Raw genomic sequence first — 12,276 nt, 5'->3', positions numbered from 1 at the left:
CACTAGAGATCCACTTAAACTAAAAGATGAGATCCAATGATGGTACAATTTTATTTTTCACTAAGAAACTATTTCTAACATTGAACACTGGTAATCTAATGGTTTGTTGGCAAGAAACATACCCTTTAATAGAAAGCCAACACGTTAAGTCAAGAACATTTTATTTCTTCCAAATGGAAATCCACTACAGAAGCAATGTTGTGTGTGTGTGTGTGTGTGTGTGTTTGGAAACGAACATATATTGCAGAAACAGACACAGGATATTTTTATATATCAAACTAATGTCTTTGCCAGGTTGCAATTATGTACTTTCATGATACGAATATTATCACTAACAGTCATTTCCAAACTAGCTTTCAGTTGAAGTGGCAAATTTGCCATTTTAATGACACATTTGAAAAGTTAGTTTCTTATAGAAGAGTACAAATAAGTAAAATAAAACAGAATACATGGAGGAAAATATACCTCAAAATGCTGAGAATAGGATAAATAACTTCTTAAAGCCCTGGAGTCAGAGACATTTCAGCACCCAACAGAATTTGGTAAGTGACAATGGAAAGCTATTTTGTTCATACACAGTTTGTTCATTTTCCGTTCTCCCTCACTCTCTTGCTCTCTCCCCTACACCACCCCCCTACCTTACACTCACCCCTAGGTCTTGTTTTTTAATTCTTCCAGATTGTCAGTAGAGATTTCATACATGTTTTAAACTTGGGCATTTTCTCAACCATGATCCTTTTTTTCCTTTTCTCCCTTTATATTCAAGTCATTGCAAGAATTTGATTTTTTTTTCGTAGAATGTCTCAAAGTCTGTCACTTTTTGCTTTTCTGACTTCAAAGCAAGAATGTTGTGTTATTTGGCCACTTTTAACTTTGTTGTAACATTTTCTCCATAAATATCCCCATATGATCTCTATCTCCTCTAATGCTGAATAGCAACATTTATTTAATCTTTTTTGTTTTCTCCTGTCACCCCAAATATCCCATTTCCCACTTTCATTATTATCAGAATAAATTTATGTGCGTATATTTTGTTTTATTTTGTTTTCTAAAACAAATTCAAGATTATATATTTAAAATAACTTGGTAATTTAAATATGTAATTTAGATATTATTCCTGTTTTTAAGATTTGGAAGCTGAGAGATGAGAGGTCATGCCAACCAACAAATAGTTATTGAACATCTTGAATGGATCCAGGACAGCCCTCAGTGCTATAGGGAACATAAGAAATGTAAGTATTTGGAATATTTTAGCAATATTTCCTAACACCAGATTTGCAAGTACCACTGGAGAATGTGTTTCCTCATATACTTTATTCTTGATGGTCATAAGAGTAGAAAATAACAAAGTTCTTTTGAGATAGTAGACTTCCCACTAATAGTAGCAGCAACAACACCTAATCTTTATTGAGGGCTTAATATGTACCAATCAGTTTTGTAATCACTTTTTATGTATTTATTTTTTCATTAAAGCAACCATGTGATATAATCATATTAATATACTCTTCAAATAAGAGATAATGTGGCAAAAAAAATTTTAAGTAACTTGCTAACGGTCACCCAGTTTGTAAGTGATGGAGCCATGGATTTGAACCTGGGTAGGCTATTTCTAGAACCAGCATTCATAACCACATTTACCATTCATTACTCTGTATTTCCTCTATACGCCCCACCAAGCTCACTCTAGTTAGGAGCATGACTATCTCATGGTGTGCCTTAGAGAAATTACAAATTGTTTTATATCAGAGACATTCCTGATTGTTTGGAAATAAGCAAAAATCAAGAATTTAAATGACAATTATAGAGAATTATTCTTGATCACAAAATACATACAACATAGTTGGAGAAGTTAGAGATATAGATGCAATTACTGTGCAAATTGGCCACATATATACTAGCATTGTAATCTGACATACAGAAACTCTAAGGAGGGCAGCACAGACAATAATTAGGGAAGAATTACTGGAGAGGGATCTGGAGTGCCTTGATGTATACAAGGAACTATTGTCTGAGAGTGTTGAAGAACGTGTAGGTTTTGCAGAGGGAGTGCTGGTTGGGGTGGGGGTGGGGGATGGGGAGGAGAGCATGAGGACAGAGGGGATGTGCTATTGGGAAACAACGAAAAGGGATGAGTGCCCCTTCCAAGCAGAAGCTTCGGGAGCTGCACTGTGGTTTGCCATGTTGTCTTTTCTTTTTTCTGTGAGACTGGCAATTTTTTAGACAAGGGCTTCTTCATCACCTTGACTCTCAGGGTTAAGAAGCATGAGATGGAGTCCCCCAAGGACCCATATTTCAAAGTTGAAATAAACTCTCTTACTGTTAGTCATTGAGATTCTGGGATCATTTATTGACACAGCACTTCTTAGCTTATATAAGTAGCTAGTAGGCAATTTCAGCATCCCAAGCATAAATGGTTAAGGATTTAGGCATGAAGAACAAGAGACCCATCTAAAAGTCAGTGTCAAGGAAGAATTGCAAGACTTGGTGACTGATGGGTTGTGAGGTGCAAAGATTTAGGCGAACCTAGCAGGATAGCCTTAATCATTTTGGTTTGGGAGAATAAATCATTATTAAAAAGGATGAAGTAAGGGTGGAAGGTGATTTGAAAGTTAGGACATAAACCCTTAAATCCTTTTCAAGGAGTTAAAGATATTACAAGGTGGAGTAAAGGAAAAATGTTATCAAGCAGAGATCACTTTGAAAAATTTGGTAGTTCAGAGGACTTTCATAATACTGAGAAGGTGAACTACTTCAACAGAAGTCAGTAGAAGGTTTTTGTTTTATTATGTTTTTTTCTTAAAGTTAGGCTATACATTTGCATCTTTGGAATCATAAAAAGTGTAGAAATCCAGCAGTGTGGAAAAGATGCTGGGGAGATGGTTAAGTATGAGATTCAAGGTCCACAGAAATTAGGAAGGGGTGTGACTGAGAACGTAGAGGAATAATCTTTGGAGAGTGAAAGGGAAACATCTTCATCATAATTTTGGGGAGGAAGGGTTGACAGAGAGATAGTAGGCACTAAAATGAGGACAGGGATTAGCATAAGACCAAAACTTGATAGTCACAGTGTCTTAATTTTCCATTAAAATTGGACAGGTTATCAGCTGAGGGAGAAGTAGGGAGAGAGCAGAGAAAAGAGTTTTTGAACTAGCCACTGAAAGGAGAAACCTGGTTGTGGTTAGGAGATTGCTGAATACAGAGGGCTCATTTGAAGTTAGACCACAGGAATTTGTAATGGGACAAGTCTGAGAGCTCTCTGTCCTCTCAGGGGTGTTCAGTGTCCTGGGCACGGGCAGAAAAAGCTCACAGAGAGGCTGATCAGATTTGTGGTTTTTATGGGTTAAATTATTTGTCCAAGGTCATACTAGAATTCTGTTTAATCCCTTCTCATTTTTTTTTTTTTAAGAAAAATACAGTGTCTCCCCATGGACACATTTTTATTTTCCCGTGGTTCTGATAATCTTCACATTGGTTTGAAATTCAGCTCCTTTAACCACTGGGGCTTAGATTTCTTTTTTTACAGTTAGTTCTTTATAAAGAATGATTTTGGTTTTTGGGTAACCTTTCTACTTTCTCACTTTTTCATTTTGATAAACTTCTCAGGTAACTTTCACTGGTGGAAAGAATTTCCTGCATTTTTTTTTTAAATAAAAATTTGTCACCTCACTTAATTCATATGTAAGCTAATTAATGATCATTTTTAAATGCCTCATATATTCTGAATGCTGTGCTAAAGCCCAAGGATACCAAGATAAATGAAATAAGGAATGTGTCCTTGATGTGCTTACAGAGGTCAAAACTCCAGCTGGGCAGCACCAGCTGACAGCACCAGAAGCCGAGTAACTTGAAGCTTTTCAAGCTCCTAGAATTCTAGGGGCTTTTGCTCTAACTTGCTATTGAGGAACATAGCTCTCTGAAAAAATCCCTCCTCTCTCCCAGCCCATACCACCCCCAGTCCACATATACTTATTACTGGGTTGCTTTTCATCAACTTTGGTTAATCGTTACATGGAATGAACCATTTCTCCTCATCCTGCTTCAGTCCCCACTGATGAAAATGATACTTATTGTTGACACCATCTCATCCCGCTAGTCACCATACTCTCTCCACGGGTTTTGCCATGTTTTTGCAGAAATGCTGCCACTTCTACGGGCTGTCCCAGTGTCTACTGATATATTGGAACCCTTGAGTATTAAAGATGATTGCTGTTCTGTTTTGACTAGAAAGCCAAGTTCTGTTTTCCTATCAGGTTACATCTATTCAGAAGAGAACCAGTGCAGTGTGCTTGATAGCTATCAGTTGATGTGGAAATGGCTACTACTTAACATATAGTGCTTGTGGACTCTGCTTTTAAATAAAATCAGCTGGAACCCACATTTTATGCTTTGTGAAGGTGTCAGCTCTTCCAGAAAGATCCAAGGGCATGTGGGTGGACGTGTGAGCACCTCTGATTCCAGTTTACTGTTTCTGCTGGACTTCTCTTTCCCTGGTGTCTAACACACCACATCTTTTGGTTCCACAGAGTGTTGTTTAATTATGGCACTTGGCTCCATATCAGTATTTACAAAGAAACTATCCTCACACAATCCTGAAATTTTTTTGGTGGGAAACAGGGAGAAATGCTTACAATTTAGAAATGCAGGCAAATTAAAATTGAATGTTACAAACTCTTATTAATGAAAGTCTGCTAGTGGGCATTTTTCACCCCTGAGTCATAATCTTCTCTTTCTTCTTTCCCTTTTCTGCTTCTTGCCTCTCATTTTTCCTACTCTGTTCAGAAGGAAATACATTCCTCACGTTGCCTCATGAATAAAATCCAGTGTTCATTTTGGTTGCCTTGGTTTTTCCTTCCAAATCTCTCCTTTTACCCTGTGAGCTTTATCAAATAAGGTGTTTCCCCAAATGTTTTTTCCTAGGGTAGAATTCTGGGGCTAGCTCTTGTAATCATAAAACGCTCAACCCCATTACAAGACTCACAATTCCATTAATCCAAATGATGTGAAAAAACTCCGGAGTGAAAAAATTGGTGCAGCCACTTGGGGAAGAGTTTGGCAGGATCAGCCTCATGCACAAGTGACCTGTGCAGTCACGGAGGACCCTGTGCTTAGAAGGGCCCCACACTTGTTTTAATATTCTCCTCTTTCTGTCTTGAAATTCTTAATAATTTTTGACTGAGGGCTCTGGATTGTCACATATCACTGGGCCCAGAAAGTTACATAGGGAGTCCTGTAGTTTAGTACTACCCACCAAAGCTGAGCAAACCCGGTGAATGACCCAGGGATTTCACTCTGGGACAAAAATCCAACTGCAGCTCATACCTATCTTCATCAGAAGATGGTACAGAAATATTTATCTCAGTATTATTCATAATAGCCAAAAAACTAGAAACAACTGAATTTCCAGCAATAATGAATGGACATGTAAATTCAGTTATATTTATATAAAAATATGATACAGCGGAGAAGATTAATGATCTACTATGAAAAGTTACAGTGTATTAATGTCATAAACATAGTATCAGGGGAAAGAGGTGAGACAAAATAAAAGTTTAAGATTCCATTTACTTAAGGTTTGTCAACAGGCACACTTACAATGCCAGAACAGTGTAGAGGTTGATTTGGGGGCACAGAGGTTCATAGTAATTGGGAGGGAATGTTATGGAGGCCTCAGAGATTCCGTTAATGTTTCATTTTTTGACCTGGGTGGAGGTTACGTGTGTGTCACTTTGTAAAGCTCTTATATTTATGTTTTATATACTTTTTGAATGTGTCTCATACATACAAAAAATTAAAAATAATACATAGCTTGTTGTTATTGAGAAAAATTGGATTATCTGTTGTGAGCCGAGTAGAAACTCTTAAATCATCTCTGATTAAGTAACTCATTGTAATAATAGATGCTCTTCATTCCTGCTGTAAAACAGCACACTGTCAGAGATTACAAGACTCGCTGGATGTTCGTATCCAGTAAGTTTCTTTCTTGTGGCCCATTTTGATAAGCCAACAAACTTCCACTTGGATGAGAAAAGGGCATCCATGGCCACATCTTCTTTCTCCGCTCATTTGTGGATGGACACTTAGGTTGCTTCCATATCTTGGCAATTGTACATAATGCTGCTGTGAACATTGGGGTGCGTGTATCTTTTTGAATTGATATTTTTATTTTCTTTAGATATATATGCAGTGGTAGAATTCCTGGATCATGTAGTAGTTCTATTTTTAGTTTTTTGAGGAACCTCCATATTATTTTCCAAGTTGATGTGGCAATTTATATTCCCAGTAACATTGTATAAGGGTTCCCTTTTCTCTACATCCTTGCCAACATTTGCTATTTGTGATCTTTTTGATAATAGCCGTTCTGACAAGTGTGAGGTGATATCTCATTATGGTTTTGGTTTGCATCTGATTAGGGATGTTGAGCATCTTTTCACGTGCCTGTTGGCCATCCATATGTCTTCTTTGGAAAGTACCTATTCAGATCTTGATATAAACAGTTTAATGGTAATTCATCAAGCTTTTATTTGCTTGTAAAACTCTCTCTCTCTTTCGGTTCTGAATGATAACCGTGCCGGGTAGAATATTCTTTCTTGGTTGTAGGTTTTTTCCTTTCAGCATTCTAAATATATCAGGCTACTCTCTTCTGCCCTGCAGAGTTTCTGCTGAAAGGTCAGCTCATGGTCTTATGAGAGATCCCTTGTATTTAACTAGTTGCTTTTATCTTGCTGCTTTTAAGATTTTTCTTTTATGTTTAAATTTTGCCACTTTAATTACAGTGTGTCTTGGTTTGGACCTATTTTGGCTCATCTTGTTTGATATTCTCTATGCTTTCTGACCTAGATGTCTGTTTCCTTGCTCAGATTAGAGAATTTTTAGTATTATTTCTTCAAATATGTTCTCTGCCCCTTTCTCTCTCTCTTCTCCTTCTTGGACTTGTATAATGTGAATGTGACTATGCCTGATGTTGTCCAAGAGGTCCCTTAAACTGTCCTTAACTTTCTTAATTCTTTTTAATTTTTTTCTTCTTCTTGGGTTATTTCTACTACTCTACCTTCCAGATGGCTGATCCATTCTTCTTTATCATCTCATCTACTGTTTATTCCCTTTAGTGTAATTTCTATTTCAGTGATTGTACTGCTCAGCTCCGATAGGTTCTTTCTATATTTTATAACTTTTGTTGAAGTTCTCACTGTGTTCAGCCGTTTTTCTCCTGAGCTCTGTGAGCCACTTTGTGATCATTACCTTGAACTCTTTATCAGGTAGATTGCTTGTCTCTGTTTCATTTGGTTATTTTTCTGGGATTCTGTCTTGTTCTTTCATTTGGTACATATTCCTCTATCTCCTTAGCTTGCCTAATTCTCTGTGTTTGTTTCTTTGTATTAGGCAGAGATCCATTATGTCTTCTGATCTTGGAGAAGTGGCCTTATGTAGATGTGCTGTGGGGCCCAGCAGCATGCTCCCCTTAGGTCACGAGAATGAGTTCCCTGAAACAAGAGAGGTAGAAAATCACCATTAGAACACCACAATAATAATTGCTGCCGGCAAGATCCACTGATGATGCCAAAATTAGTGGTGGAAAGTTTAAGGTTAAACAGGATTTTTGTGTAACATCAAAGAATGACCCATTTATGACCCATTTAAATATGTGTTCCACGGGGAGAAACACTATTCAGTGGAGAACCTTGGCAGACACCACCTTAACCAGGTGATCAAGATTAACATTTGTCATGTGCTGAGGCTATATCGCCTCTGTGGAATTCTTCTAAAAATTCATAACCTCAATGTACTCACTGAGAAAACAGCAGAAAAATCCAAACTGAGGAAAATTCTACAAAATACCTAACTGGTACTCTTCAGCTATATCAAGGTCACAGAAGATATCAAGATAGAGGAATGATCACAGTTTGGAGAAGACTTAAGGATTCATGACAACTAAATAAAATGTGGGCTTCTGGATTGATACTGACACAGAGAGAAAATTTTATTAGAAAAACTAGGGAAATCCAGTTTAAGTCTGAAGTTTAGCTAACAATATTGTACCGGTGTTAATTTCCTGGTTTCGATAACTGATCTGTAAGATGTTAACATTAGGAGAAGCTTGATAACGCCTAGATGGCGATTCTCTGTATGATTTTTGCAATTATCCTGTAAGTCTAAAATGATACCAAATTAAAAAAATTTAAAGAATAATAATGATAAAGAGAACCAGTGAGTTCCCTGCATGGGGTGCACATGGCTTTCTGTTGTGATGGAGCCAACACTGTAGGTACACTGGTATGTGGGGCTGGCTCCCTGCCTGGCTGGCTGTGTGGTCCAGAGCATGCAATGTTGTGGGTGTGCTAGTGGGCACAGTAGACCCCAGTGTGGCTGGCTGTGAGCTTGGAGATGCATAATTGGTGTGGGCACCCTGGTGTTCAGGGCAGGCCCCTGGCATGGCTGGCTGTGTGGATTGGGAGTATGCAACAACTGTGGGCACCCTGAGGTTCACAGGCCCCCAGCATGGCTGGCTGTGAGTTCCAGTGGTGTACAACCACTGTGGCTGTGTTAGTGGGTATGGCAGGCCCTCAGTGTGGCTGACTGGGCAGCCTGGTGGAGTGTGACCTCTGTGGGCATGCTGATGGATGGAGCAGATCCCTTGCTCATCTGGCAGTGACATCTGGTGACACCTGATCACTGTGAGTGCAGTGGTCGGCCAGACAGGACCTTGGCACGGCTGGCTGTGAGGACTGGCATGTTTGATTCCTACAGATGTACTGGTGCATGGGGCAAGCCCCTAGCACTAATAGGCTAGATGGAGGATTCCAAAATGGTGCCTGCCAGTGCTGGTGTCATCATGGTAGAATGATATCACAAATATGGCTGTCACCAGTATTTCAATCCCTGCGGAAATTTCCAGCTGCCTTCTGCCTCTCTAAGAAGTTCTCCAAGATCAGGAATTGGGACTGACCCTGGAAATTTTCAAACTGCAGCCTCTGCACTGTCTTAGAGCGAGTGAATTTTTGCATGCACCCTTTAAGAATAGGGCCTAGATTTCCTACAGCTCTTGAATGTAAGCCCTGCTGGTTCTCAAAGGCAGACATTTTGAGGACTTGACTTTCTCATGCAGGACCCCTGGGCTGGGGAGCCTAATGTGACGTCTAGATTCCTTGTTCCTTGGGGAAGAGCTCTGTGGTTGTGGTTTTCCTTCTGTTTCGGGGTCACTGTGCTGGGGATGTGAGTCCACCCTTCCTACACATTTTGTTGTGGCTCCTTCTTTATATTTTTAGTTGTGGGAAATCTTTTCTGCTAGTTTTCAAGTTGTTCTCAGAGATAGTTGCTCTTTAAATTGCTGTAATCTTGGTGTGCCTGTGGGAAGAGGTGAGCTCAGGGTCTTTCTACTCCATCATCTTGATCTGGACCCAAGAAGCAGTTTTTAAATATGATACCGAAAACCATAACGAGCATTAATACATTTGATTACATCAGAATAAAAAAACTTAATTTTGATTAAATCACCATATAAATTTAAAGACAAGTATGATGGTTAATTTTACATAAATGTCTGCTTGAGTAAGCTACAGTCACCATTATTTATTCAAATACTAATCTAGGTGTTGCTGCGAAGATATTTTGAAGATGCTATTAAATTCCATTACTACTTGCCTTTAAGCAAAGGAGATTACTTTAGATTATGTAGATGGGCCTGATTTAATCTTTTGGAAGCCCTAAGAGCAGATTTGAGGTTTCCTTGAAGGAGAAGAAATTCTGCCCCATGAACTGCAGCTTCAGTTCAATTTGAAGAGGCCTTCCCTATGAATTTTGAGCCTACCTAGCCAGCGTCTACAACTGCATAAACCAATTCCCTACAATAACTCTGTTAATAGATATTTCCTACTGGTTCTGTTTTTCCATAATGGACTAGAAGAAAATATCTGTGAAACTTAAAAAGGAGTATATTTCAGAATAAAAAAGTTAAAACAACATTCTAAAAAGGATAAAGAACTAACCTAACAGAAAAATGGTCAAAGTATATATTTCAATTATCTGTTGCTGTGTAACAAACCAGTCTTTGATGTCTTAAAGCAATGGTTTATTATTTCTCATTACCTATAGGTTGAAAATCTGGGAGGTTCTTATCCTGGTTTCACCTGGGATCATTCAATATACAATTATCTGAAGGTTCTACTGGGGTTGGGGGGTCCAAGTTGTCTTCACTCTGATGTGTGGCAGTGGGTGCTGGATGTCAGCTGAGATGCCTCAGTTCTCCTCCACATGATCTCTCACCTTCTGGTAAGTTGGTTTGGGCTTCTTCATAACATTGAAGTGGCAGGGTTACAAGAGGATGACAGTGGAAGCTGCAAGAATAGGGGTTTTCCCTGGGGAGTGATGGGAGAGTGTTACTCAAAGGAGAATTTTTATCTTATCTGAAATATTTAAATGTTTTAATATGCAGTCATGATTTACCTATATAATTAAAGAAGTATATATAAATATTGTTATGGACTGAATATGCCCCTCCCCTCCAAATTTATAGTTGCAACCTAATCCCCATTGGTATTTGGAGGTGTGGCCTTAGGGCTCTCATTAGGTTACAAGGGTGGATCCCTCATGAATGCGATTAGTGCCCTTATAAAAGAGACCCCAGAGAGCTCCCTTACCTCTTCTGCCATGTGAGGACATAGCAAGATGACTATCTATGAGTCAACAAGTGGCTCTTACAAGGCACAGAACCTGTTGGCACCTTGATCTTGGACTACCCAGTTTCTAGAACAGTGAGAAATAAATTTCTGTTGTGTATACACCACCCATTCTATCATATCAGTGATAGCACCTATACTGACTCTTTGTCATTTCAGCCAAAGTTGCAAAAAGGTTAAGGCTGACCTATACTTTTTGTTAGCCAGCATTATGCCAATGATAGACTTCTCCATTCACTGCCCAAGTTTTCAACTGGAAGAATAATTATGTGAGATGCTTAGAATGATCAATGAGGAAATATTGAAGGATGGTTTCATGTTAGGATCCCAGGTCTGGTAAAACTATACATTAGGCTTAGACAAAGACATTATTGTGGGTTTTTGGGGTCACTAACAGTAGAAGTCTGTCTTAACATATCTTACAGTCAGAGCTTCTGAACTTCACTTTCTTGGTTGCATTCTGAGATCTGATGTCAGGCTTACTGATAACTGTGCCATAACTTGTAAGAAAAGGTTGGGTGTCTGGGGCCACTGCAAGTTGGGACCTACTTCTGTTGCTGTGCATTATTTTTCTGGTATAGGAAGTGTTCTGAAACTCTTCTATTTCAAGTAAAAAGGGGACAATTCTTTTCTTTGCATTTGGCAAATATAAAAACAAAGGGAGGTACTTCTAGTTTGAAGAAGAGTTGGTCTCATATTTTTGAAGAAATAGTTTGAAGAAGATTTGGTCTAATATTACAATATGTACCTAGTTTCTTCATATCCAGTTAGAAATGGGCACAAATTGTATCAGGATAGGCTTTGCTGAAAACAAAACTGGGAACTGAAGTGCTGATGGGAAGGGTACCATGATAGATTTGATGGACAATAAAGAAGAAGAACTTTTCTTTCTTCCATTGAGAGCAGCCTTTTGATGGAGTTCTTTCACTATAACCTTGGCTTGGTCTCCTGTGTAATTCTCTGGGGTATGAAAGTTGTTCCTAGAAAGGTGGAGGATGAAAGACAGATGATTCAAATGGTAGAAGAAAAAGAACAATTGCAGCTTGGATTGACCACTGCTTAGAGCTCTCAGCAGAATTCAAACTGAGTAAAAAAGACCCCCTACTAGTAGGGAATAATTGGAAAGGAAAAACTGACTTTATAGTTACCTTTAAAAGTTGTCGGTCTTGAAGATTGTGGTGTGAAATGTTTTTAGCTTGACATGAGCACATACACAGCAATGATGATGACCTCTAACAGCAGTCAGAAGCAGGCTTCTCTAGTGCAGATGCTTCTTATAAATATCTGAGAAACTGGGCAGTGACCAGATAAGTTGAGGCATACCTTGGAGATATTGTGGGTTCGATTCCAGACCACCACGATAAAGTGACTATTGCAATGAAGCAAGTCACACAATTTTTTTCGGTTTCTCAGTACATATAAAAGTTATGTTTACACTATACTGTAGTCTATTATGTGTGCAGAAGCTTTATGTCTAAAAAAAAACTACAAATCTTAATTAAAAAATACTTTGTTGCTAAAAAATGCTAACCATCATCTGAGTCTTCAGTGAGTTTTAATATTTTTGCTGATGGAGGGGTTGAAATATTATAGGAATCACCAA

The 12,276-nt window shown here is 38.5% G+C and overlaps 2 protein-coding genes across 3 annotated transcripts in view; both read left to right on the top strand.

The window, feature by feature from the left end:
* Positions 1–10,212, top strand: part of LOC116662776 — a 212,847-nt gene extending 202,635 nt beyond the window's left edge. The window contains exons 6-7 of one of the 2 annotated variants that reach the window (XR_004318823.1): positions 1,129–1,232; positions 10,090–10,212. The gene's annotated coding sequence lies outside the window, so the exon portion shown is untranslated. Of the gene's footprint in view, positions 1–1,128; positions 1,233–10,089 lie in introns of those variants that run through there. The other variant, XR_004318826.1, reaches the window with a different exon arrangement.
* The window catches only part of CHODL (chondrolectin), a 269,700-nt gene continuing 267,572 nt past the window's right edge, over positions 10,149–12,276 (top strand). The window contains exon 1 of the mRNA XM_032477084.1: positions 10,149–10,266. The gene's annotated coding sequence lies outside the window, so the exon portion shown is untranslated. The remainder of the gene's footprint in view (positions 10,267–12,276) is intronic.

Source organism: Camelus ferus, chromosome 1 (assembly GCF_009834535.1).
Source record: "Camelus ferus isolate YT-003-E chromosome 1, BCGSAC_Cfer_1.0, whole genome shotgun sequence".
NCBI classification, from domain to species: domain Eukaryota; kingdom Metazoa; phylum Chordata; class Mammalia; order Artiodactyla; family Camelidae; genus Camelus; species Camelus ferus.
The sequence above is the reverse complement of the archived record's forward strand: the minus strand, read 5'-3'. Positions and strand labels throughout refer to the sequence as shown.